Here is a 22427-nt window from a genome sequence, read left to right as displayed (position 1 = left end):
AGATAGTCACCAATTAAAGGAAAATTAACATCATCAGCTACCAGCTTTTTTTGGCCAGCATAGCCAATGTCACCAATAAATAGAATATGCCTTCTGGCTGGAGCCCCAGAATGCTGAGTGCATGCGTGCAGCTGCAACATGCACAAGTACAGCCAAGTAGTGTGCAGAGCAGCAACCTGCAGGTAAGTCTGTGGAGAGGAAGTAGTATGGGGGGGGCAGATCGAGGCCCCCCACAGGGAGGGAGTGGGGGGCAGGGGCAGGGGCTGAAGCCGCTGCCCAGCCAGGGCAGTAAATGGGACCCTGGGACCACAGGTGGTTCATCTGGGGGGCGCAGGGGAGGCAGGTCAGGTCCACACTGCTGTGTACACCCCCCCAAGGAGGCAAGCCCCCCTCCCCTCATGTTTGTGCACAGGGGGAAGGCAGGCTACCCACTGTGGATTCGGAGTTCTCTACTCTGCTGCCTTTGCCTCGGGGAGCTGCACACCAGCCACGCATCCCCTGCCCATCAGGCAGCAGTGGCGAGTTGTGCCTCCTGCTGCCAGGCAGGGAGGAGGCCGCATGGCCAGCACGTGGCTCCTGGGGCAAAGGCAGCAGAGCAGAGAGCCCCAAGCCCATACCAGGCAATCCGCATCCATCCTTAAAAATGGTGGTGGCAGCACCTGAACAAAAGCTCATTTGATGAGCTTTAGTTCAAACACATCCAGCGCCATTTTTAAGCAACAGAACACTGATCCCCTGGACAAGCTGCCCATGGTTCCCTGGCCCCGGGATCCCATTCACTGCCCTAGCTGAGCAGTACCACCAGCCACAGTCCCTGCCCCACTACCTCACTCACCGTGCGGGCCTTGATCTGCCCCCTCACGCTGCTTCCCTTCCTCATGCCCCTTTCCCTCCACAGACTTACCTGCAGGGAACTGCTCTCCACGCTGCCCGGCTGTGCTCTTGTAACTCCGCTATTGGATCAGCATCAGCCAATATGCCTGGTGAATAATCTGCTATTGGTATTGTCCAAGAAAATCTCTAGCAGTGGGCCCCTAGTCTGCACATATTTTATTTTATACACATATTCTATGTGCAGCCCCAACAAGTCCAAGGACCTTCTGCTTAATCTCCTCTTTGCCCTGATTAAGATTTCCATCTACCAGACCAGAAAAGTTGCTGGCCAGAGGGAACCTGGCAACTCTGAGGCCATCGTCCTTTCACTCATCTGTGCATGGCCCCGAGCAGAGTTTCACTGGGCAGCAGCCACAGGTTCCTTTATATCTGAGGGACAGTGGGCACTAGCCAGTGTCCTTCCTAAGTGTCCACCCTTGAGGCAATAAAAGAAGGAATTTAAGAGATTCTTGAATGGAGGCTCCACAGTCTCAGAAAAATAAAGCCAAGGTCCCAGGCTGGATTAGATTCTCTGGCTAGTGGGTAAGTATATGTAAGAAGCTTTTAAGAAACTTGGGTGACTGAGCACAGCTATAGAGGATGGCAAGCTATAACTGTTGTGCTTAATATTAAGTTATTAGTTATGAACAGAAGTCTAGTCCCTCATCTCCAAGTGTAGCAGATAGTAGAGGATCTTTGGTATTGAGACATGAACCATATTAAGAACTTACAACAATATGAATGCCTTTTTTCTAGTAGATACCATACTTACTCCAATATAAGACTACCATGAATATAAGGCAGTGCATCAATAATTAGATTCTGTATAAGGAAAATGTACAAATTTGTTATAATTTTCCAGTGTACAATCTAATTATCAGAGGGTTGTCTTGAATGCACCCTCTCCCATTGCTATAGCATGAAAAACAGTGGCTAGGGGAGAGGGAGAAAGTAAGGTACTCCTTGACTTCTGCACCCCGCCCCTTCTTCCTCCTGCAGCCTTTCTGCTGCCCTCTACCACCAGCCCCTGCTCAGGCTGTGTTCTCTTCTTGAGCACAATGTGGAAGTGAGAAGTACATGACCCTAATGGGGGGGACGGGACGGGACACCAAAGACAGGACAGAAGCTGCAGAGAGGGGAAGAAGAGAGGGCAGCAGAAGTTGCAGAAGAGTGTAGGAGACTGCTGTGAATCAGACTCTAGCCATGAACTGCAGCTGTTACCTGCCCTCCTTGTTCATTTGAAATGCAAGGGACCAAAAAATACTGACACTGAAATAAACATACCTACAGCAATATGGATACATGCAAAGTGGGGTATTTTGGAGTATTTTATAGCTCTGAACCAAGTACCTTTTGCTAATCAGTTTGTTACAGCTCTACTGCCGTGGGTCTGACTCTTTTGAGCAACCCTTTCATATCTACTTCTACGAAGTCCAAACTGTGCGTGACATCATGACTTGTCACATAGTTCATTGGGCTGGGCCCCAGCAAAGTCAAAAGCATTTCAAGCCATGGTGACCCTGCTGCCCACCTCAGTGTGTAGATCCTCCACATACCCTCACAAAGGATCTATGTGCTAATTATGCCCCCCCCCCCGCACCTTCCTCCCTCACTCACCCAGAAATGGGTGTTCTGGTCACAAGTCCAGGGACCCTCATAAAATATATATGCAGATGAGATGCAGGACTGCCTGCTCAGTCTCCACCCCACAGAGGGCAGAGCCACACTTATCTCATGCAACAAGCTGAGAAAGCCTCTTGGCTACACAAAAGTTTGGTGATGTTTGCCATACATTTAAGACACATGAAAAAACAAATTATTGGAAATGGGAAAGAAAGGCACTGCTCAGCTGTGGGAGTGAAGAGGCAGTCATCAAAATGTATTTGATGTAGTGGTTTACCATGACATGAAAAAAAAGTCACTACCAAGGGGGATTGAGCACAATGGACACCTGTGCTGATTGGCTACAGTAACCTAGTCTTGTGGTAGGTAGGATGCCTGCCATGGATCTGGGAGCATCTGAAGCTCCAGGCCAAAGAGTCTGGGAGGTGGGATACTTGCCAATAGTAGCACCACACAGACTTAAATGATTGAACTCTGCTCAGTTGGTATTTGGAACCAATGTGACCCAAAACACAACATTTAAAATCAGTATGTTTGCCCAATATGGGTATGCTCAACATCGGCTGTATTGAATCAGCTTCCCAGTTGGTTTCCACAATGGATCACACACTGCTTCTAGCAGCAGTTTAATAACAGCCAATGTATTCAATGAGAGGGATTGTGCTGGCATGTAAATATAAAATGAGGGGCTTCCCCCCCCATGCTGATGGGGGGGGGAGACACCTTATGTTATATTTGAGTAAATACAGTATTTTATAGCTCTGAACCCAGTACCACCTTTTGCTAATCAGTCTGTTATAGCTCTGCAAGTCCACGACTTCCAGACTTTGTTTCTACATGTGTTTTAAATGCATCTCTACAAACCAACAATCAGGTTCCTTATCAGGGGGAAGTACCTGGCCTGGTGGAGCTGTGAGAATGTGGCCTTAATTATAGTCAGCTTACTTATGTTAGGAACATGAAGGAGATCAAACCCGGCAGCCAATATAGCTATGCCCACAAATACCCCTGGATGGATGCAATGCTGTCAGTGAAGTCTAATACTGGCAGAGCTTTGTCTTTCAGGGCTGTAAATAAAAATATTTCTTCTTCCATCAGAGCTGAGTTTATGGCAGGGGGGCACTGCCACCTTAGTGTCACCTACACAGCTAAGGCAGCACAGACAAAGTCCAGGTTTAGGAGCTTGATGGATTTTTGTAACAGCTGTCAGCTGAAATGGTCTCAGCCCATATAAACAAGAATGATCAATACTATGGTCCTGTCCTCCCGATTTTGGAGGCTAATCTGCAAGTCAGGGGCAAATGAAAGCACGTTGCTGAACTACTGTAAAAGACAACAGCCAATACCATTTCTGGCCTGGAACTAAAAAGATTTGGTATTTGGTGCTCTTCTTAGTAACGCACAAGGCCATGTGTATGATCAGCAGGATTCCCGACAGCACAAGATCCATCAAGTAACTAATCTCTTTAAGGACCATTTTTGATAGGTCAACAACTACCTGTTTAGGAAATGCATCAGTCACTGATTATTCCCAGGAGGGAAAAAGGTTATGACAGTCAGGCTACTCAGCTGGCATCAAACAAAAATAGAGGCTACCAGAGAGTGACAAGAAAAGGGTTCCTACTCTTGGACTATGTAGTATATGTTCCCAGCAGTGCACACTACTGAACTTCTGTAAGGAATACCATGCAGGCCAGTATAATGGCTCTGAGTTCCAGGACACTCATATAATCTAGGGTTGTTAAAGATAGTGGGGCCCAATCTGGCCCACAAACTGGCCCCACGCCCTGCCCACCATGCCTAATATATGTTTGGTACCCGATGCAATCCAATGTTGTCTGAATATCAAGTTCCTTAAAACTGTAGTTAGCTCACACGACCTCCTCAGTTTGTTAGACATTTGCCATGAGCCCCTTTATCAGGAGTGGATTTATTCAACTCCATCTATTTACTGGCTCCCACCATATCAGCTCTGGAATGCCATGTTGGGACACACACATGCTCTTCTCATCTATTCACTGTCTTACTAGAAAAAAAAACAACCCAAGCCACGCATGTACAAAACAACCCTACAGACAGTAAAAGGCAATGAGGGCATTGTGACTACTCCATTCTTTAGGCCACGGACCAGCAACTTTGGCATGATGGGCCAGAGCTTGGAACTTGGCCTCTTGCTGTAAACCTCCCATAATGCACACAGGCACAAACAACAGCAAAGAAGGCTGTAGAACGGACGGGATATACAGTGCAATGGTATGCCACTCCAGGACAAGTCAGACCTTCCTGAGCCATGTCCAAACACTTCACAGGCTGTTCTGGCCCAAAGGACACAGATTAGCAAACCCTGCTTTAGGTCTTTTCACAGGAACAAGACGAAGCAAAAAGCACCTTCTCAGTGAACATTAGTTGGGGGTGGGAAGAGGGAAGGGGGGAGAATCTAATTTCATGCACCCAAAAACTTACACTAGGTTTCGGTTCCACAGTAATCCTCTCTCAAAAGAAGTCTCACACAGATTTCTAATCCTGACCTGATGGAAACGCAGGTTTAGAATAGAGAAAGAATTGCCAGCACGTACCAAAGTCAAGGGACTGCTTAATACCCAATAACTTTTCTCCAGACACACTCCAGAAGACAATGACTGAAATGTTCAACATTTGTGAGAGACAAGATGATACCAAGTACAGAAAATGGCTCATACTCAGGCCTACTATAGCTATTTCCTCAGTGGTCAAAAATTCTTGATGACTAAGGAGAACTTTGCTAGTTTTGCATTAAAAGGCAGGAGCTTACAGTGATTATAACATCAAAGAAAGGCATGTCATTAAAAAAAACAAAACCCTCTGTGCTTTACAGACTAAATTCGTTGTTTACTTTTTTTTTTAAAGAAAAGAAGTTTGAATTGCTTAGTAAGGCAAGGCCTCTGTAAGTAAAGATAATCATTCCATCTGCCTACTAGAAAAGGTACAATACAAAAACTACAACAAAAATGAGTGAACCAACCAATTCTGGCACCCAGCCAAGAGCAAGGCAGGACATGCATTTGATTACATTTAGAAATACTGTAATGTCAGGTTCACAGCGTCCATTTATTTTTATACGGACAAGGCCACACATTAAAGGTGGCTGTTTACTCAATTTAAGCAACTGTCTTCATTAAATATTATAAATATATGACAGAGTAGTTTAAATTAACCGTTTGCTAAAAAAGCCATTTAGTATGGTTTCTAGTCCTTTGCTGTTAATACTGATTAAAGTACAGAATATTTTTAATACAAAACAGAGTAGGCGAGTACTTCTCATTGGGATTAATCAGTTTCTACTATTTTATTTTCAGCACTTAAATGCTATGTTTCTTTCAACTTCATCCTCTTGATTTCCCTCCATGATCATCCTCCTTCCACTCCTTTTCCTCCCCCCCCACACCTTGACACCATCTTCAGCTTTTGTCTTCACCAGACTGGAAGTTCTAGTGCAACAAAGCCATCTGTGCAATATTCCTCAAATGAGAATTTTCAGTACATCTCTGATGATAAATTTGCTTCTTGTCCATTAGCTGAAAAAGTTCTACTAATTGTAACTGGTCTACTGTAAAACAACTCATTTGCAAAACACAACACTTCCAAGTAACAGCTTAAATGCTTCCTACAAAGTAAGCAAACCCAGATAATAGTCTATGCACATTTCGGAAGCACTTGTACAATTAGATTTCTACTAATTCTTTCATACATGATGCCAGGAAACTCTGCTTCCTTGTCACTTTAAATATAATAGAAAGATAGATTTCACACACGTTTCCAGCTAATACTGTAGTATGTCCAAGGCCCCTGACAGATGTTCAAGTAAACGTGCAATGGGATCTGATGCCCAGCCACACGTGCATGGCAGGAGACACAACAGAGATGCCACATCAGATCCCATCGTGTCACATGGCTGAAGGGGCAGCCGGAGATCCAGCTCACCCCTGCGCTGACAAATAGCAAGCTTGTCTCCCTGCACTCCCTTACCAGGGACCTCTGATCAGCTGACCAGAGTTCCCAGCCACAGGAGTGCATGGTGCAGTCCCACAGCTTGGGCTCCCAGTTAGCAGAGGGGCACTCCATCCTCCTGAAAGTCTCCCCAAGTGCTCAAGAGACTGGGCACTGGCCACACGTTCAATTTAAGGCATGACAGAAACATCCACAAAGTTATTATAGATATAGATATAGAAAATATGTTAGATATATTTTGTGTAAACTTTGCGGCTTATTGCTCATTTTATCACACCAGCAACTCACAGAACAGGTGGCCAAGTAACTACTTAAGATGTGATTAACTGGTTAATTATGCCATAAATGTAACACCTGCCAAGGGCCCAGTATTCTCCAATAACACAAAAAGCACACAGACAAACTTTTGATAAGCCCACTCAAGCAGTCAATTCTTTCTTTGGGTAGTCTTCAAAAAATTAGTAAAATTTTCTTCTTATGTGATCGCACAAGGCAGGGATTTTCAACTTTTAAGGAGTATACTCCTTCTGAGTATACTTCTGGCAGAGCCGGGGTAGAGGGCAAGACAAGGAGCAGGGGAGGGGGCTTGCACATGGCGGGGATGAGTTTCCCCTGCCGTTCACTGTTCCAATCTTACATCAATGGCAGCTTAATATTCTGGTCAAGAAGTTCCTAACTGTGGTCAGCCCACCAGCAGTCTGGAAAGGCATCATTAACATGTTCAGAGATGGTAGCCACCCTCCTTTTTTTTAAAATCAACTTTGACAACAAGGGTTCAGGATGGTCAACAAGAAGTTTTGACTGCTGCCTGTGGTCCAGCGGTCCAAAAGGAAGCGCTTTCATGTAGGTGCTGTTTTGAAGCAGTACAATTTTGGGGAACTTTTCACAGGACACGCAAATCTGTTCACTAGCCACCTGAAGCACTTCAAATGTTACATTATGTCCATTTTAATACCAAGACACAGACATGTTTTGTTTGGACAAGTTTTACTAATCTGGAAGTTTGGATAAATTATTCTTAAAACAAAAAAGACCCACCTATTTAGCTGGTATTTAAATGTGAAATCCTTACCCGAATTCAGCTTACATTCTTCAACACAGGAATACATTTCTGACTTAAATGTTATTATTGAAAGTTCACACTTTGAGATGATATGAATTCAAAAATTAAGATTTTTATGTAATCTTACATTTTTTTAAAAATATTTCTTCATTTCTTTTTGGTGTCCTTAGCTTAGGTGTTGACCTACATAAGAGACCATTTTCATGTTACAATGCATCACCAGAAGACTAGCTCAGCAACAGAAACAAGCTGACAAAGTATTAGAGATAGCTTATTTTTTCATATTCTCAAAGCAAAAGCTGTGTTTAGATCATGTCTGTACAACAACCAGTACACTGGGGCCTTGATCAGAATTGGTGCCTGGACAGCGTTTTAACTCAAATAAGTTAACTTTTCATAATAATGCTCAAAAAACAGCAGGGGGAGTGAGAACCAGTAAAATCTAATCTAGTCATTGTGCAAACAATTTCAGAGCACTAGTACACGTTGCTGAACATACTTTAAATCTTATTTAAATGCTCTGGTAAATTAAACAAGTATTTTCTTCAGAGTAGGATTAGAATTTGACATTTCCCCATATAAATATTAACCAACTTCATTCAATTACAGATAATATTCAGCTGAATAATTCACAATTACACTACCAGAAAGTCTGAACTAGTTGCATTACATGTGTTTAATATACCCTTTTCTCAGCATAGATAAATTTATCACTCAACAATGTGCCCATTATAAAACGAAAAACAAAAAAAGAGCCTTAGATTGTTCTCAGATATATTCGATTATTTTGACTATTACGTCCAAATGAAAACAGAATATAAATGCCAATTAAAATTTCATCAGACACTATTTAAGAAGTAATGTTTAAAATTTATACAATTTGTAGAAAAGCAAGTCTCTGTTTAGCTTATTTATAGGTAATATTAGGTTCTGACAAGGTCGTATAAACTTTTTGTCTTTTAAGACTAGAGTCTGAAGTGTCAAAAATATTTGGTTGGTTGAATATCAACAACTACTATATTTTATAATCCTCCCAACACCTACAAAAAAAGTCTTTATTAATTTAATGTTAGTAAACCAATTAAAAAAATGAATGTACTACTGTTCTCTGGCATAGCTAAAGGAAGCAATCTTTGGCTGCACTGTTTTGGTGATCCCTGACAGGATCCTGTTTTTGACTGACACCTGTATGAAAAATTTCTCTGCATTGCATGATGTACATCTAGACCATTTTTTAACTGTTAGCATCCAAAGCAAATTAAGCTACATATTAGCACCATTTTGGTCCCAGATTAATTTATGGGAGACAGACTACTATATTAATCAAATATATTTAGTAGAAAAATTAAATAGTGCAAATGGATATAATTCAAAACAGAAGCTAAGCTGACAAGTAACAGGCTCCGACTACCACTTCCTTGCACTCAATAACCGTTTCCTATGCCTACATGGCACATGCAGTATAATTTAGTGTGAGTACTAGACACGATAAAGCCATGTTAGCTCAACATTACACCAATGCTAATTAGCTCTGTTCCTTAGTGATGGTTCTTATTTCTCTGGGTAAAGCACTTTGTTACTATATACCGCTGCCAGTACGAGAGAGAGATTACCTCTCTGGGGTTAAAAAATTATGCCCGCTTTCCTTCATAAAACCTGAAGTCTAAATTAGAATTCATGTGTGATGGCCTCTGCTTTTAAAAGATGTTTCAAATCATGGGAAGATATCTAAATTCCCTAGAAATGTTTGGAAGGACTGATAAACTTAACTGAACTTCCATTTTAACAATTGCTCGGGAATGGAAAAGGGAAGAATTTCAAACACAATGCAGTTTTCTCAAATACAAACATTCTTCAGAAATGCTAGAAGCCTGGGAAACTCAAAGCTGTGGTTAAGGAAAAAAAGGGGGGGGGGAAGGTAGGTATTTTAAAGGAATATTCTAATTACGATAATTTTTCTTCAAGCCATATAAACTCTTTGCCATTCCACTGACTATATACAGCCTCCACCACCTGCAGGATGCTGCAGCCAAGGGCTTTTGTTTACGGGGTGGGCAAAACGCAGCCTGTGGGTCAGATGCGGCCTGCCAGGCAATTCTATCCAGCCCACAGGGCCACTTCAAAATTTAGAAAATTAATATTTATCTGCCCCTGCCTGCTTGTTGCATCGCCCTCAATGGCTTGCCAAAACTCTGTAAGTGGCCCTCCGCCCAAAATAATTGCCCACCCCTGGATTAAAATGATAAGTAGTTTACAGTCCATCAAAAGTATGAGCAAGAAAATCAAGTCAGATCAATTCCTAACCTTCAGAGTCGAAGACATTTTTGATATGGCCTACAGGCACTTCAGAAAGATTCCCACCACATACCACAGACAAGGCTCATGGGGACTTCCAGATTAGCCTTAAAACTACCTCCTGCAAAAACTAATATGCTGATAAAACCAGGGCCGTGCTGGTAAAACCAGGAAAAGGAGGAAGGGGGGCGGCGGGGAAGAGGGGGCAGGTGAAGACACATTTAGATAATCCCTCACTAGACGTGCACAGATACATTGGTCCCATATCAGACCGGCACCAATATTAGGAAAATTTAGAGCGTTGGCAATCAGCTTTTTTTACCTGATGCGGCTGATAAATCCGCTCTGCACGCCTACAGCCACAGTATGCACGGGGCCAGGAGTGTGGTCTGGAAGTGTGGAGAGCAGCCAGGTCCAGCTGATCTGTTGTGGGGCAAGGAGGAAGGGAAGGAGCAAGGGAAGGAGAGGGGGAACAGATCGAGGCCCCCACGGTGAAGGAAGATGTGGCGTTGGGGCAGGCACTGCCCAGACGGGGCAAAGTAGAGCACAGGATAGATTCATGGCTCATTCAGGAAGTTGAGGCTGGCTCCTGCTGGTGCACACACCCTGGGAGGGCATAGGGAGGTGGGGGTGTGCCCCTGGACCTGCAGGCGGGGCAGGGCAGGCTGCCCATGTGGGCTGGAGCTGCGCTGGACTCTTTACAAAGGGGGTCTGGGCTGCACTCAGGGCGGACAATGGCAGTGCTAGAAGCAGGGGTTGGAGGGCCTGCAGCCACCACTCCCAGTTCCACTTCTGCCCACCCTGAGCTCAGCCTGGCCCAGCCCTGGTCCCAGCTCACAGCAACAGCCTACCCTGCTCTGCACGCAGATCAGAGGGCATATGCCCCGCCATGCCCTCCTGAGCTGTGTGCAGAAGCAGGAGCTTCCCCTCCCCGCCTCCGCAGCACTCCCTGGACAAGCTTCAGCTCTGTCCTGTGACTACTCTGCCCTGGCTGGGCAGCACCCCACTCCCTCCCTTGCCATGCCCCCCCATACTCCTTCCCTCCCCCCACAGACTTACCTGCCAGACCCAGCTGCTCTCCACACTATGGAGCTGCGTATCAGAATTGGAATGGTATGAGCCAATACGGCTCATTAAAAAAAAAAAAAAAAAAACATCCACAGGTACTTGGCCCCCAAAAAACTCTCTACCGGTGCACCCCTACATCTCACGATGCATTATTATTATAAATTAAACAGCTGAATTGTTTAGTTGGAAGTCAAGAATGACATTTTAAAATTAATCAGCATTATAAATGCTTTAGAAGTATGGATAAAAAGAACATTATTCTCACAATACTGCCTGTTACACAATTATAAGGTTCCTTAAACTGAATAATAATTAAGCTGAAAACTTAACAAGAGAAATTAAGAGAACTTTTACTTTTCATTGGCAAGGCAGGAACTGAAGAAGAGATACATCTTCAACTTACGTGATAATGATCGTAAATAAATTATCCTAATAATATTCAGAGATTCATCGTACTAAAATTCACCCGATTACTTGTTGTTCACCACTCAAATCATGTTTTTCAAGATTCATTAGATTCCAGGATAATAGAATGATGCATAATGCATTTTTACAGAATCATAAGGATTCCCATCAACTACAACATATTCACTGTGCATTTTGACCTTGTGACACCAACATGAGGGTGTCATTTTACATGATTACACATTGTGCCATTTTTATTCTTAGAGAAATTAGGCCTAAATCTTAAAGACTTAGTATTTGCGAAAGCCCGTGAAAATACAAAACACTAAGTGCTAAGTATTAAATCTTCCCACACACTCTATTTGGCATTCTTCCAAGCAGGGAAGTCCCACAGAAGCACTTTACCAGCAGTAAAGAAACTGGCGCAGACCATGCAATTTTAGTCCATTTTCAGACTGGTACAACTAGAGACCACATACCCAAGCAGGAGAACCACCACCCAGAAATATTCATTTAGTCAGTGCAATTTGTATGTGCAACACTTAGAAATCTCTGACCCAACAAAGTTAATAAAAGTTAGACAATGAACAGGTTAGACCCCCTGGTCTTGCTCTGAACACAGCGCTAACCACCAAATACACCTGGTGAATTGTATTTTATTTGGGGACTGTCAAAGTCCATTCTGTATGTGGAATTTACGTTTTCTCTAGCATCTTTTTCCCTCCTTCCTGGACTACAACATCAAAGAGCAGTGACAAAGGTCCTAAGAGAGTATAATTAAACCCTCATGGCCCTCTACTTATATGGAAGTCTTATTGGACAAAACACTGGCTACTGCACAAAGCGAAGTTTTTCCAAAATCTGTACTCCCCATGTCACCTAACTAAGTACCTGACTAAGGGAACCTCCAGTCAGTTGAGATGAGACCAGAAGTAGAAAGCTAGATACAACAGCAAGAAAATATTCCCCATTCTAGAAATGCTATAAAACCCAGAAAAGGGAAAGGAGCATGGACTCAGACTCTTACACAAATCCAAAAACTACTTGAGTGGTAATGAAGGCAAGGAAATGTATTTTGTTGTATATTTCTAGCACTTTTTGAGATCCTCCCAAAGTCTACATGCTAACAGCTGTCCCTAAAGAAGTTAACTGTAAACTAAGAGTGCCCACAAATTTGGAGCATTGAGCAAACTTAAGCTACTAATGTGTCTGCTACGTCAGTATGATGCCTAGATTGGTTAGGCATGAGCATGACAGCCCATGCCCCGGAACTGTTAACAGAGCTGCCAAGGACCAACGTTATGACTTGCTCAAACCAAGAGAAGCTTAAAACATGGGGGCTCAACACAAGATACCTAAACACAGCAGCTTAGGCCATGGGCAAGAGTTATATTTGTGCTAAAAAATGCACACATTTTGGTATGGCAAAAAAATGAGGGTTACAACAGAAGATCAAGAGATCGGTTTCCTTCTGCCTCATATCAGTTCCAAATGTTTTAAGAGTAAGGCACAAGAGCAGTAGCAAATGGCACAGGAATGGAAGTTAAGAAGAAAAAACACATACTACTACTGGAAACAAAAGAACAGATTTGGCATTTTTGAAAGTTAACAAACAAAAGGAGGATCGGAAACTGGTGAAGTGCTACTAATAATTCTGTTGGAGCACAACGCATTGCCATAGCATTTTGTCTTCCCAATTTTAAAGCCACACAAAAGAAGAAAATCACAGTTCTATGACAGTATTTGTTAAGATTCCTACCAATTTTCATCAAGCAAGCAATCAGTTTTCAACTCCCCAGTCTTTCCCACAGCCGAAAAAAACCCCAAAGAAACAAACCACCAAAACCCTTAATTTCTGCCTTTTCAGGCACCAGGAACAGGGTGCAATTGGGATTTGACCCCTAGCTGCACTTCCTGCTATGCACGTGTGGCATGGCAAGAGATATAATTGTTGGGATTGCTGATCAGCTCCCATTTTGTCTTTAATGAAGGTGTCTCAAGGGCCTTAGGAAAAAAAAAAAATTAAAAAGGAAACCCGCACGTACATCCTAGATATCCAGCCTGCTAGGAACATGTACTCAATCCTGCCCCCAAATGCATGAAAAAAAATGTATCCTCACTAACCTCCATGGGAACAGAAATGAATGCAACTTTGAGAGAAGCACACCCTTGAAAAAAAGAAGAACAAGCTTTGAGTGGGGTTTTACAAAGCTAAAATATCACTTTCTGTTGCAGTGACAAATAATTAATTTTGATATCTAATCTTTAGATCCAAGACGAAGATAGTTTGTCATTTATTTTGCTCCAAAATACCTGTGTGGTGTTACTGATTTAGGATTTTTCAATCAGACTGTAATAACTAGGTGCAAAATAATTCTTGCCTTGCCATACTCATATTTAACACTCGGCACCTAAGCAGTATTTTGCAGTATATACACTGACTTCTGTGTACAGGATTTTATTAAATTTTACATGACTGCTACTACACAGAATGAAAATTGAGCAATGCGGCCAGGAAGAGAGCACGAGAGGGTAAATAAAATGAAATACCCAGAGGACTTTGGGCTTCAGCACTGACATTCTTGAACAATTTTCAAGTACTGAGCCCCAGGTCCTTTAGTTTACAAAATCTGTTCTCTGTCATCATGTGATACAATAATACAGAACATGTGCATTCTTACTTGAATGAAACACTTAAAAAATAAATGCATGTTGATATACATGCACTGGTTTCAAAACTGAAAATTATCGAAGTAAACTGAATGGAATCCCCCTCCATAAAACCAAAGCAGTTTAAATATGAGATGCTGAAGGGAGACAAAAGAGCAAGCCTGAATCACGGCATGAAATGGATTCCAGTGAAGAAAAACATCTCTTTCCTCTCCATAGTAAACTGCTTTAATAAACCATTTCCTTGGTTGGTAGATCAATATGCAAAAGCCTGTCTTTGGCAAATCCTTATTAGACAAGTAATGACAGAAGTCTAATCACAGTTGCAACAGAAATACTAGTGCATCTTTGCTGCCTAGTTACTATAGCTGCCAATGAAATGCAGATTTCTGGAAGTAACTGTTACAAGAAGGAATAATACATGCCCATGTTAAAAGAACTAATCAAAAACAACACTGAAAAACACATTTTTGATCTGTACCTCAATGATGCATAGGTAAAAAACAGGCAATTTATCTGGGAGAGATTTGTAAGATATTAAAATATCAGTTACGTGTCAGGGCACAAAAAGTTATAGGAGGAAAGAGAAGAAAAAAAGCTAGGGTAGGTTTTATTTTGAAGTCTTTTATGAAAACCGTTATCTATAGACCTTCCCTGCTGAGCTCCCTCAAGTACAAACAAGCCTCCTCTCACACAGGTCATTTACTTGTGTGCTTAAGATGAGCACTTTTCAGTGTACATAGCTATAAAGTCCAAGCAACTACTGAAATAAACCTGAACTGTATGCATTTTTAAGACTGGAATTTAAGTGATGTAACAGAAGCAATACGATAATTACGAAGCGGCTCCTGTTTACACAGAGGATTACCACAAGAAAACTTGGGAGAATAGGTATGATTACAATACACAGGCATTTTCTTTCAAATAAAAATAGTATTTTGGTCTCATCCTTACAAATATTTACTAGTAACTTTGCACATAGTAATAATTTCTGCAAATTTGAGAAGGAATGCTGACAAGTGTAGTTAAGCACAAGTGTTTCAAGGATCAAAACCTTGTCTGTTAAAAGCACAAAATAGTCTGCATTAAAGACAGGTCTTCCTTAACCACTGAACATGATAAAATAAGCCACGCATGATTCCCCCACACCCAAAATGCTAGAGGCACACACACTATAAGCATTTATGCCACTAATACTACACATTTAGAAACAATGATAGTGAAAAGCAGCCAGTTTTCTATTTGTGCTGTCTTCTTTTCGCAACTTAGTCAATACGCCCCATAGAGTACAGTCAATTTCACTTTGTTTCTTATGCCCAAGCCCAACTGCTTGGTAAAAACTGGTCATTTCTGAGATTTTATTTTATATTATGTAGAAAAAGAAACATCAACTCCATGAAAATACCGTCATTATTAAATTATTCTTTGTGCTTTGATGAGTCTGGCGATAACTGAAAATATTACTGGTGGTAGTGATGGGGCCCCTGCCTACTCAGAAATAAGCTAAATTAGTGAACTGAGACAGAAAGAAACAGTTTTTGGTCAATGGCCCAAGTAACTGCAAACTCCAGGGATCCAGCTCAACAGACAGTTATTTCAGTTCATTACGAGAAGTTACATATCCCTACAAAGATACCCCCAAACTTCCATTATATTTGCTATTTTATGCTTTTTACCAGCCAGAGTTTAAGCAGTCAACAACAACAGAGACACCATGACATTCTAGAAAGCCCAACCTCTTCAAGATCCTATTTGAAATTAAAATGAACTAACGTTTATTCAAAAAATCTACTATAATTTCAGTAAAATTGAAAATCCAAACCCAACCGTAACTGAGGAGGTGCAATGGTTGCCTTTATGATTAAAGACACTCTGGCAGTGACTCTAAAATTAGAACTGCATTCTAAAATGGACTTAAATGAAATGCATTCTTTTTACAGAAATCGGCATGTAATAGACATGACATTTCACACAGAGTTTGAAAATGAAACTTTTTTTTTTTTATTTCTCTTCATAAAGTGTTAATAAGAAGTCTTGGAAGCTGGACTCTGGTAAGCAATGAGAACTGTGATTGCCAAACAAAGTTTTCTGCTTATACAAAACCTGATACACCACTGAACCTTGAGAAGAACTTGCACAACACAGAAAGACTATTAAAATGATGTATTTAAGGCTTTTCATACTACACGTCAAAATTTATGGGCTACAAATGCAAGTTTGACCAACTGCTATAGCCAGTGACAAACCTGTCTTCACAAAACACTACGCTTTTTTTCTCAGCTTATTGTACAATACAAGATTCGTGAATCCTGGCTGCTGGAATAAAAAGATTTTCCCCACTGACTTTCTACTGCCACTTCTTCTCTTTAATCACCACCCCACAAAAGCACACACCTGTGCATGACGCCAGGTCATTCCTCTGTTCAGTATGACTCCAAATCTATAGAAAATGGTGGGAATTTTGGCCATCAAACAGTACATCCCATTACTCTTCCATCCACAAAAACACCATTACTACAAATACCATGCACTTCAAAGCATGTGTTATAGCTGCCCTTCTGCAGAGGCCAGCCTTTGGATCACCTTTTCCAAATCGTTTACTGAAGTAGTCGCGCTTCCCATCTGTCAGATATCAATCACTAGCTTTGCACGAAAAACTCCCTAGTGAAGAGTGAAAGCAAAACCAAGTTCTAGTTGCCCATGGTTTATTCACTTAAGGATGTAATACCATATTTACTCACTTAACAGATGCCCCCAAATTAGATCTGCACCTTATTTTTGGGAAATCAAAATAAAGGGAAAAAAAAGATTTTTCACAAGGGCTCACCATAGCTGAACACTTTCATCACTTACCCTCTATCTCAGGGACAGGCAAAATACAGCCTGCCAGGCTATTTTATCCAGCTCACGGGGCACCTAAAAAAGTTTAGAAAATTAATATTTGCTCCTGGCTGCCTGTCAAAGATGACAGGAGTCAAGGGCAGCAGGACCTAGGAGAAGCCAGCAGGACCCAGCACCAAGGCCAGCCTGGCTCTACCCCCAGCCCCCTCCATACCAACCGGAAGCCTCTGCCTGCAGTCACTTTCACTACTTCCCTGCATGTCAGCCTGCTGCTCCAGCACCACGTGGCCTGCACGGTACCAGGAGTCTTGGGGGGGTGGGGGTGGTGTCCATGCAATGAGGGAGAGGGAGAGGACACACAACGAGGGAAGGGAGCCACAGAGCACGTGTGTCAATAGGGTGAGTCCCACAAGCACACCCCACCATATACATGCATTCCCCCTCCCCACTGCCATACATGCAGACCCCCACACCCTAACATCCCAGCCACCCTGCTGCCACACAATCCCCCCAAAAAACCCATACTCACCCATACATGCACATGCTCCCTTACCCCACCCCCCACACCTATCAACCCCCCACAAACCTATACCCCCCCCCACAGTATACAGGAGCAAGACTTCTTCATTTTAAGCTACTGTGTGTACACTACACAAACACATGTAAATGAGGACAAAAGTATTTTTTAAAATCAAATTACAAATGTGGTAGCTCTTCTATTTTTGGAATATAATTTGGTATTTCCCTGATTCTGAGACAGCAAAACCCCTTGCTGAAAAGAGTATTTCTGGGGGCAAGGGGAAGAACTTCTGGTGGCAAAGGTTGAGGGTTAAGGGGTGGGACTTCTGGTCTCAAGATGGTGACCAGGTGGCAGGACATCTGTCAAGGGGCAGGGGTACCGATAAGGGCTCGACAGCTTGCCCTCAACTCGGTAAGCGATCGTCTGCCCAAATTAGTTGCCCACCCCTGCTCCATCACCAAAAGCTACTGACATTCAGCAGTCAAGCTGGATCTCTGGCACTGAAGCAAGAGAGTTATGCCAAGAATTGGATTTTGCCTCTCCTCTATGGAGCACAGAGCCCAGCATATCCCTCTGACAGCCATTCCAGAGTCACCATGCCTCCATTCTGGTACAGAAGTCAGTTTCTTCACCTAAAACATCTCTATCTTGATTTTGGAGAGCTAATTCTGGAGCGGGTACAGGGAGAAGGTGAATGCAACGTGCAAGTAAATTATGTGCAAGTTATTAATGATAGTAACGGGGTAACTTGAGTTCCATTTCCTGAAATGATTAGTCTGTGGCCAAAAGCTTGTCTAACTTCTCTCCCATCTATACAATCAGCCCCCAAAAAGGTATCACGACAGCATATTCATATCTTTTTCCATATGCATCCTCTATCTTTTGCACTGAACTAGATAGGAAGCTGGCAAAAATATAATCAAAGAATAAATTCTGAAGTATAAATAATTTGCTTAGCAAGACCCACAACAATTTTCCAAAAGATAATATTCACTAAACAACTACCAGTGAAACCTTTTCACTTTAAATGGAGCTGGATTTAGCCCTAAATTCACTTGTGATAACTAAAAGAGGCAGGGTATCTTCAGAAGCCTGCCTTATTTCATAACTCCTCTCCATAGTCCTTCAACTTTATTTTATGGAACTACCTAAAATATTTTTTCTAAATCCCATTTAAAACAATCAAATGGGCACTGCCACACATTTTAAACCCTTAACTGTCAAACCAAAAACAATTTTCACCGGACTACCAAGAAGACTGACAATCGCTGTTACTGTCTCATCTGTATCGGTAAACCAAATGATCAAACCGAAATTGCCAGAGCTCTTGAAAGAGAGAGAATTTTATCTATGGTATTTTGCTCAATCTCCCTACACCATACCAAAAGGCAAGCAAGCAAACAATCACAGGCACAATCACTGACCTTGAAAGCTAAAAAGGTGAAAGTTTAACAACTCACTGGTGACTGAAATAAGCCTTCTGGAAAAGAAATGCTTAAGAACTCAAGTTATGATTTCCCAACTTCAGGAACAAGTTAGAATACTGCACACTTCAGGAACTACTTGCATTCCTCCATAAACTCCCAGCGTACCGCCCTCCTAAACCCCATTCCAGGGACTGCCCACCCCTTTCCCATGCCCTTTCATGGGCTCTGCTTGCCCCCCACCCCTAGTGCATCAGGGTCTTCTGTTACCTTTTTTGTGCCAAGGACTCTGCCACACATTTTCATGTATTTCCACGTGGGCATCATTTTTCAGTATGTCAATGCTTCCAACAGCATTGGGACGATAAGTATAACTGATAACATACTGAATTTTTTTAATGGCTATTATAATGTTTATCACCTATACACAATTACACAAGTGACTAAAGTTACTGGCTCCACTCACCAAACGCCATGGGCTCCATGTATTCCCCTCCTCCGTTGAACTTTTTTGATTTTCACCAAAACAAGTTTTTAGGCACTGATCCAGAACATTCCCTGAAGTTGTTTCAACAAGACACTAAAAGTGCAACACATAATAAAAAGACACTATAGATCTACAAAAGCCTTGCCTCGCTTGGATGTGTTATCAAAAGATCACGTTTGATCAAGAAATGTAAGTAAGATATAGTATTTTTTTCTGCTATCCTAATTTTTACTCGATGGACACAACGCGTTAGGTATTTCCAAGATAAATTTCTGAATCTTAACACTATTCATTATGCTTTTCTAAATCTCCAGCCAGCCTCTGACAAAAGTTTTCTACTGCCTAGACCCAGTCCTAACCCAATCTACGGCATGAGCAGCTCTGTGAGTGTTCCTCTAGGAACCAAGAAAAGGAAATCTTCCTCTGCCACCATGGCTGGCGAACAACATTTCTCTAGATACAGGTTAAACAAACTCAAATCTGCTATTGTATGACCCAACAAGTTGGGCTTTACACAAAGAGAGGGACAGCCCTCCTATGGGCTCTCTCAATCCTAATATTACTTCCAGCTACACAAACTTGGTTTTGCTACAAGGCTGCCCTCAGGCACCAGGGTGGGCAAGATTTACCGCCCCCCAAGAAACCTGAATTAATTGCAATAATCTATGCATCTCTCAAAATTGTGTCAATCTTTGTTATATCCCTCAAAACCATTATGGCGATCCTGCTACCCCAGACTTCAATTCAACCCCGCCCAATCCTACAGCAAAAAGCAAAAAAACAAGAATTTCACTTAATGATTTCTCACTTGTTATCCTGATTTATTGGTCATTCAGCTTTAATGAAGAGAAAAGCAAACCATGTTTCAGTAAATGAGAAAGCTCTATAAAAGGTGTAGTTTATGATACTCGCCCATGGGGGGGGGGCGGGAAATCACATGAATGGGGAAAAAAGAAACAAAGTTGAGAGAAAGCACAACCACCCAAAAGAAAAACCGGAAGGAAGAAAAATAGTGTTTCAGAGCTACTACAGATTAAAACAAGAACAAGTGGAGCCTTGTCAGCCTTGTCACAAGACATTTGGCAAGAATTTGCAGATTCCTTACAATCACAGGGGAAGCGCTTCTGCTAGGGCCTCAACCTTGCCACCTCCACACGGGGCAGCCACGTCACCCAGGCCCCATAACAAGTGTAACAGAAGCTGCGTGACAGCGATTTGGAAGGGGGGTGCACGTTAAAACGTGGACAGTAATCACGCCTGTCTTAAGGTGGAGCAGGGAAGTGAGGGGAGCCGGGCTCCCTCTGAGCAAGATGGAGCTGCTGCAAAGCACTGCTAGGCCCCAGCTCTTGTTCTCGCTCCACTCCCGCGGCTGCGGATGAGGCCACGGCGAAGCGCGCTGAACTTCGCACCAGGGCCCCCCGGGTCGGGCGGAAGCGGGGGGCGGCTGGCCGGACCCTTCCCCGTCCCAGTACCCGTCCCGGTCCGCCCGAGGGAGCAGGCGGAGGCACCGCCCCTACCCGCGCGGCCGCCCAATGGCGAGCGCCATCGGCGGAGGCGGGCGAACGCGGCGCGGCCCGGCAGAGCCGCGGAGCAGGCCCCGGTGACGCACTTCGGCAACCCGACCCCCGCCCGGCCGCCCGGAGGCGGGGGGAGCCGCGCCGGCCCAACCTCCGCCGAGGCCCCGCGCGCCTTCGGGGCAGTCACGGGACGCGCGCGGCTCCTCCCCGCGGCGCAGGGTGTGGCCACCCCCGGGCCCGACCTCGTGCCGCCGCCGCCGCCGCAAACTTTGCTCCCCCTCCCCCCCTTCCCCAGGCCGCCATCGAAACAAAAGTGGCGCCAAACCCCCCCGCTAGGAGCCTTCCCCGCCCCCGCGCGTCCCAGGGTCGCACCCCCCCCCCAGCACACACACACACACACACACACACACACACACAATGCCCGAATCCTCCATCTTGCCGGCAGCCCCGGTGGGGGAAGGGGAAAGGGGAGGAGAGGGAGGAGGAGGAGGAGGAGGTTCTCCATTTTAGCTCGCCGAACGCCAGGCCTGGGTCGCGCAAGGCCTACCCCCCCGCCGCCGCCGCCGCCGCCGCCGCCGCGTCCCCGCCTCTCCGTCCCCGCCGCCAGGAGCGCTCCGCGGCCGAGCCCGCGTCCTCCATCTTGGTTGCGCCGCGGCCTCCCCGGCCGCCCGCCCGCGGACCCCGCCAAACTTCCAGAAGCTTCGCCGCCATTTTCTAACTTACCGAGCCCGGCGGCAGGCCCCGGCCCGCGGCTCCGTTGGCGGCAGGCAGCGGCCCCCTCCTCCTCGTCCTCTTGTTCCTCCTCCCCCCGCTCCTCGTCCTCTCCGCCGCGGCGCGCGCTCGGCCCGGCGCGCTCGGGCCCCGCGCGGAGGGGTCGGGGTGAGGCCGGGGCGGGCGCGGGGAGCGGGCTGGGTTATTTAATTTGGCGGCGGCGGCGCCGGGGATTGTTTGGGGTGTTCGCTGCTCGGCGGCTCGCGGGCGAGTGGAGGGCGCAGGCGCCACCTGGCGGCCGCCGCGCGCCGCCCGCTCTCCTGGGCGCGGGGCGACACCTGCCGGCCGGGCGCGGCCGCCCGCTCAGCGCGGGGTAAACAAGGCGCCGCGCATGCGCGCCCGGGGCGGGGACGGGACGTGACGTCGCGTCGCGTGCGCGCGGGAGGGGGAGGGGACGCGCCCTCAGCAGCTGCCGCCTTCCGTCAGCTCCCCGCTCTCCCGGCGGAGCGTTAACGGCCGTTCTGAGGGCCCTGCTCCCCCCCCCCCACGGGCAGTTCTGAGGGCCCTCCCCCCCGGGACCGTTAACGGCCGTTCTGAGGGCTCTGCCCCCCCCGCACACAGGCACCCCTCCCAGCCCTGAAAGGCGGGCGCCTCAGTTCCCTGACGTGGCTAAAATCATGAGGCCCTTTGCTCCATTAGTGAAACAGCCCCGAGGGCCCTTGGGTGACTGGTTGTGTGCTAGGCAGGACTTAGGGGAAGCAAAGCGGCCTCTTCGGGGGTCGGCTCCAATAAGCAGGCCTGGGACGGGTGGAGGAGCCAAGTGCGAGATGCCAGGGAACAAGTGGGGCAATCAGGGCAGTTGGCTGGGAGAGAGAGGAGGGGGTCAGGAGCAGGGTGTTGGGCCGGGCCAGGGCAGGTAAGTGAGCCAGGGCCTGGCCATTAG

The 22427-nt window shown here is 44.9% G+C and overlaps 1 protein-coding gene across 2 annotated transcripts in view; it reads right to left on the bottom strand.

Annotated features, from left to right (window-relative positions):
* STAG2 (STAG2 cohesin complex component) overlaps positions 1 to 21814 on the bottom strand; it is a 118199-nt gene extending 96385 nt beyond the window's left edge. The window contains exon 1 of one of the 2 annotated variants that reach the window (XM_090059318.1): positions 21497 to 21814. The gene's annotated coding sequence lies outside the window, so the exon portion shown is untranslated. Of the gene's footprint in view, positions 1 to 19235; positions 19255 to 21496 lie in introns of those variants that run through there. The other variant, XM_090059320.1, reaches the window with a different exon arrangement.
* Positions 21815 to 22427: the final 613 nt, after the last annotated feature.

Source organism: Crocodylus siamensis, chromosome 8, assembly GCF_052110815.1.
Source record: "Crocodylus siamensis isolate JL-2025a chromosome 8, ASM5211081v1, whole genome shotgun sequence".
NCBI classification, from domain to species: domain Eukaryota; kingdom Metazoa; phylum Chordata; order Crocodylia; family Crocodylidae; genus Crocodylus; species Crocodylus siamensis.
This window is presented reverse-complemented; position numbering and strand designations above follow the sequence as displayed.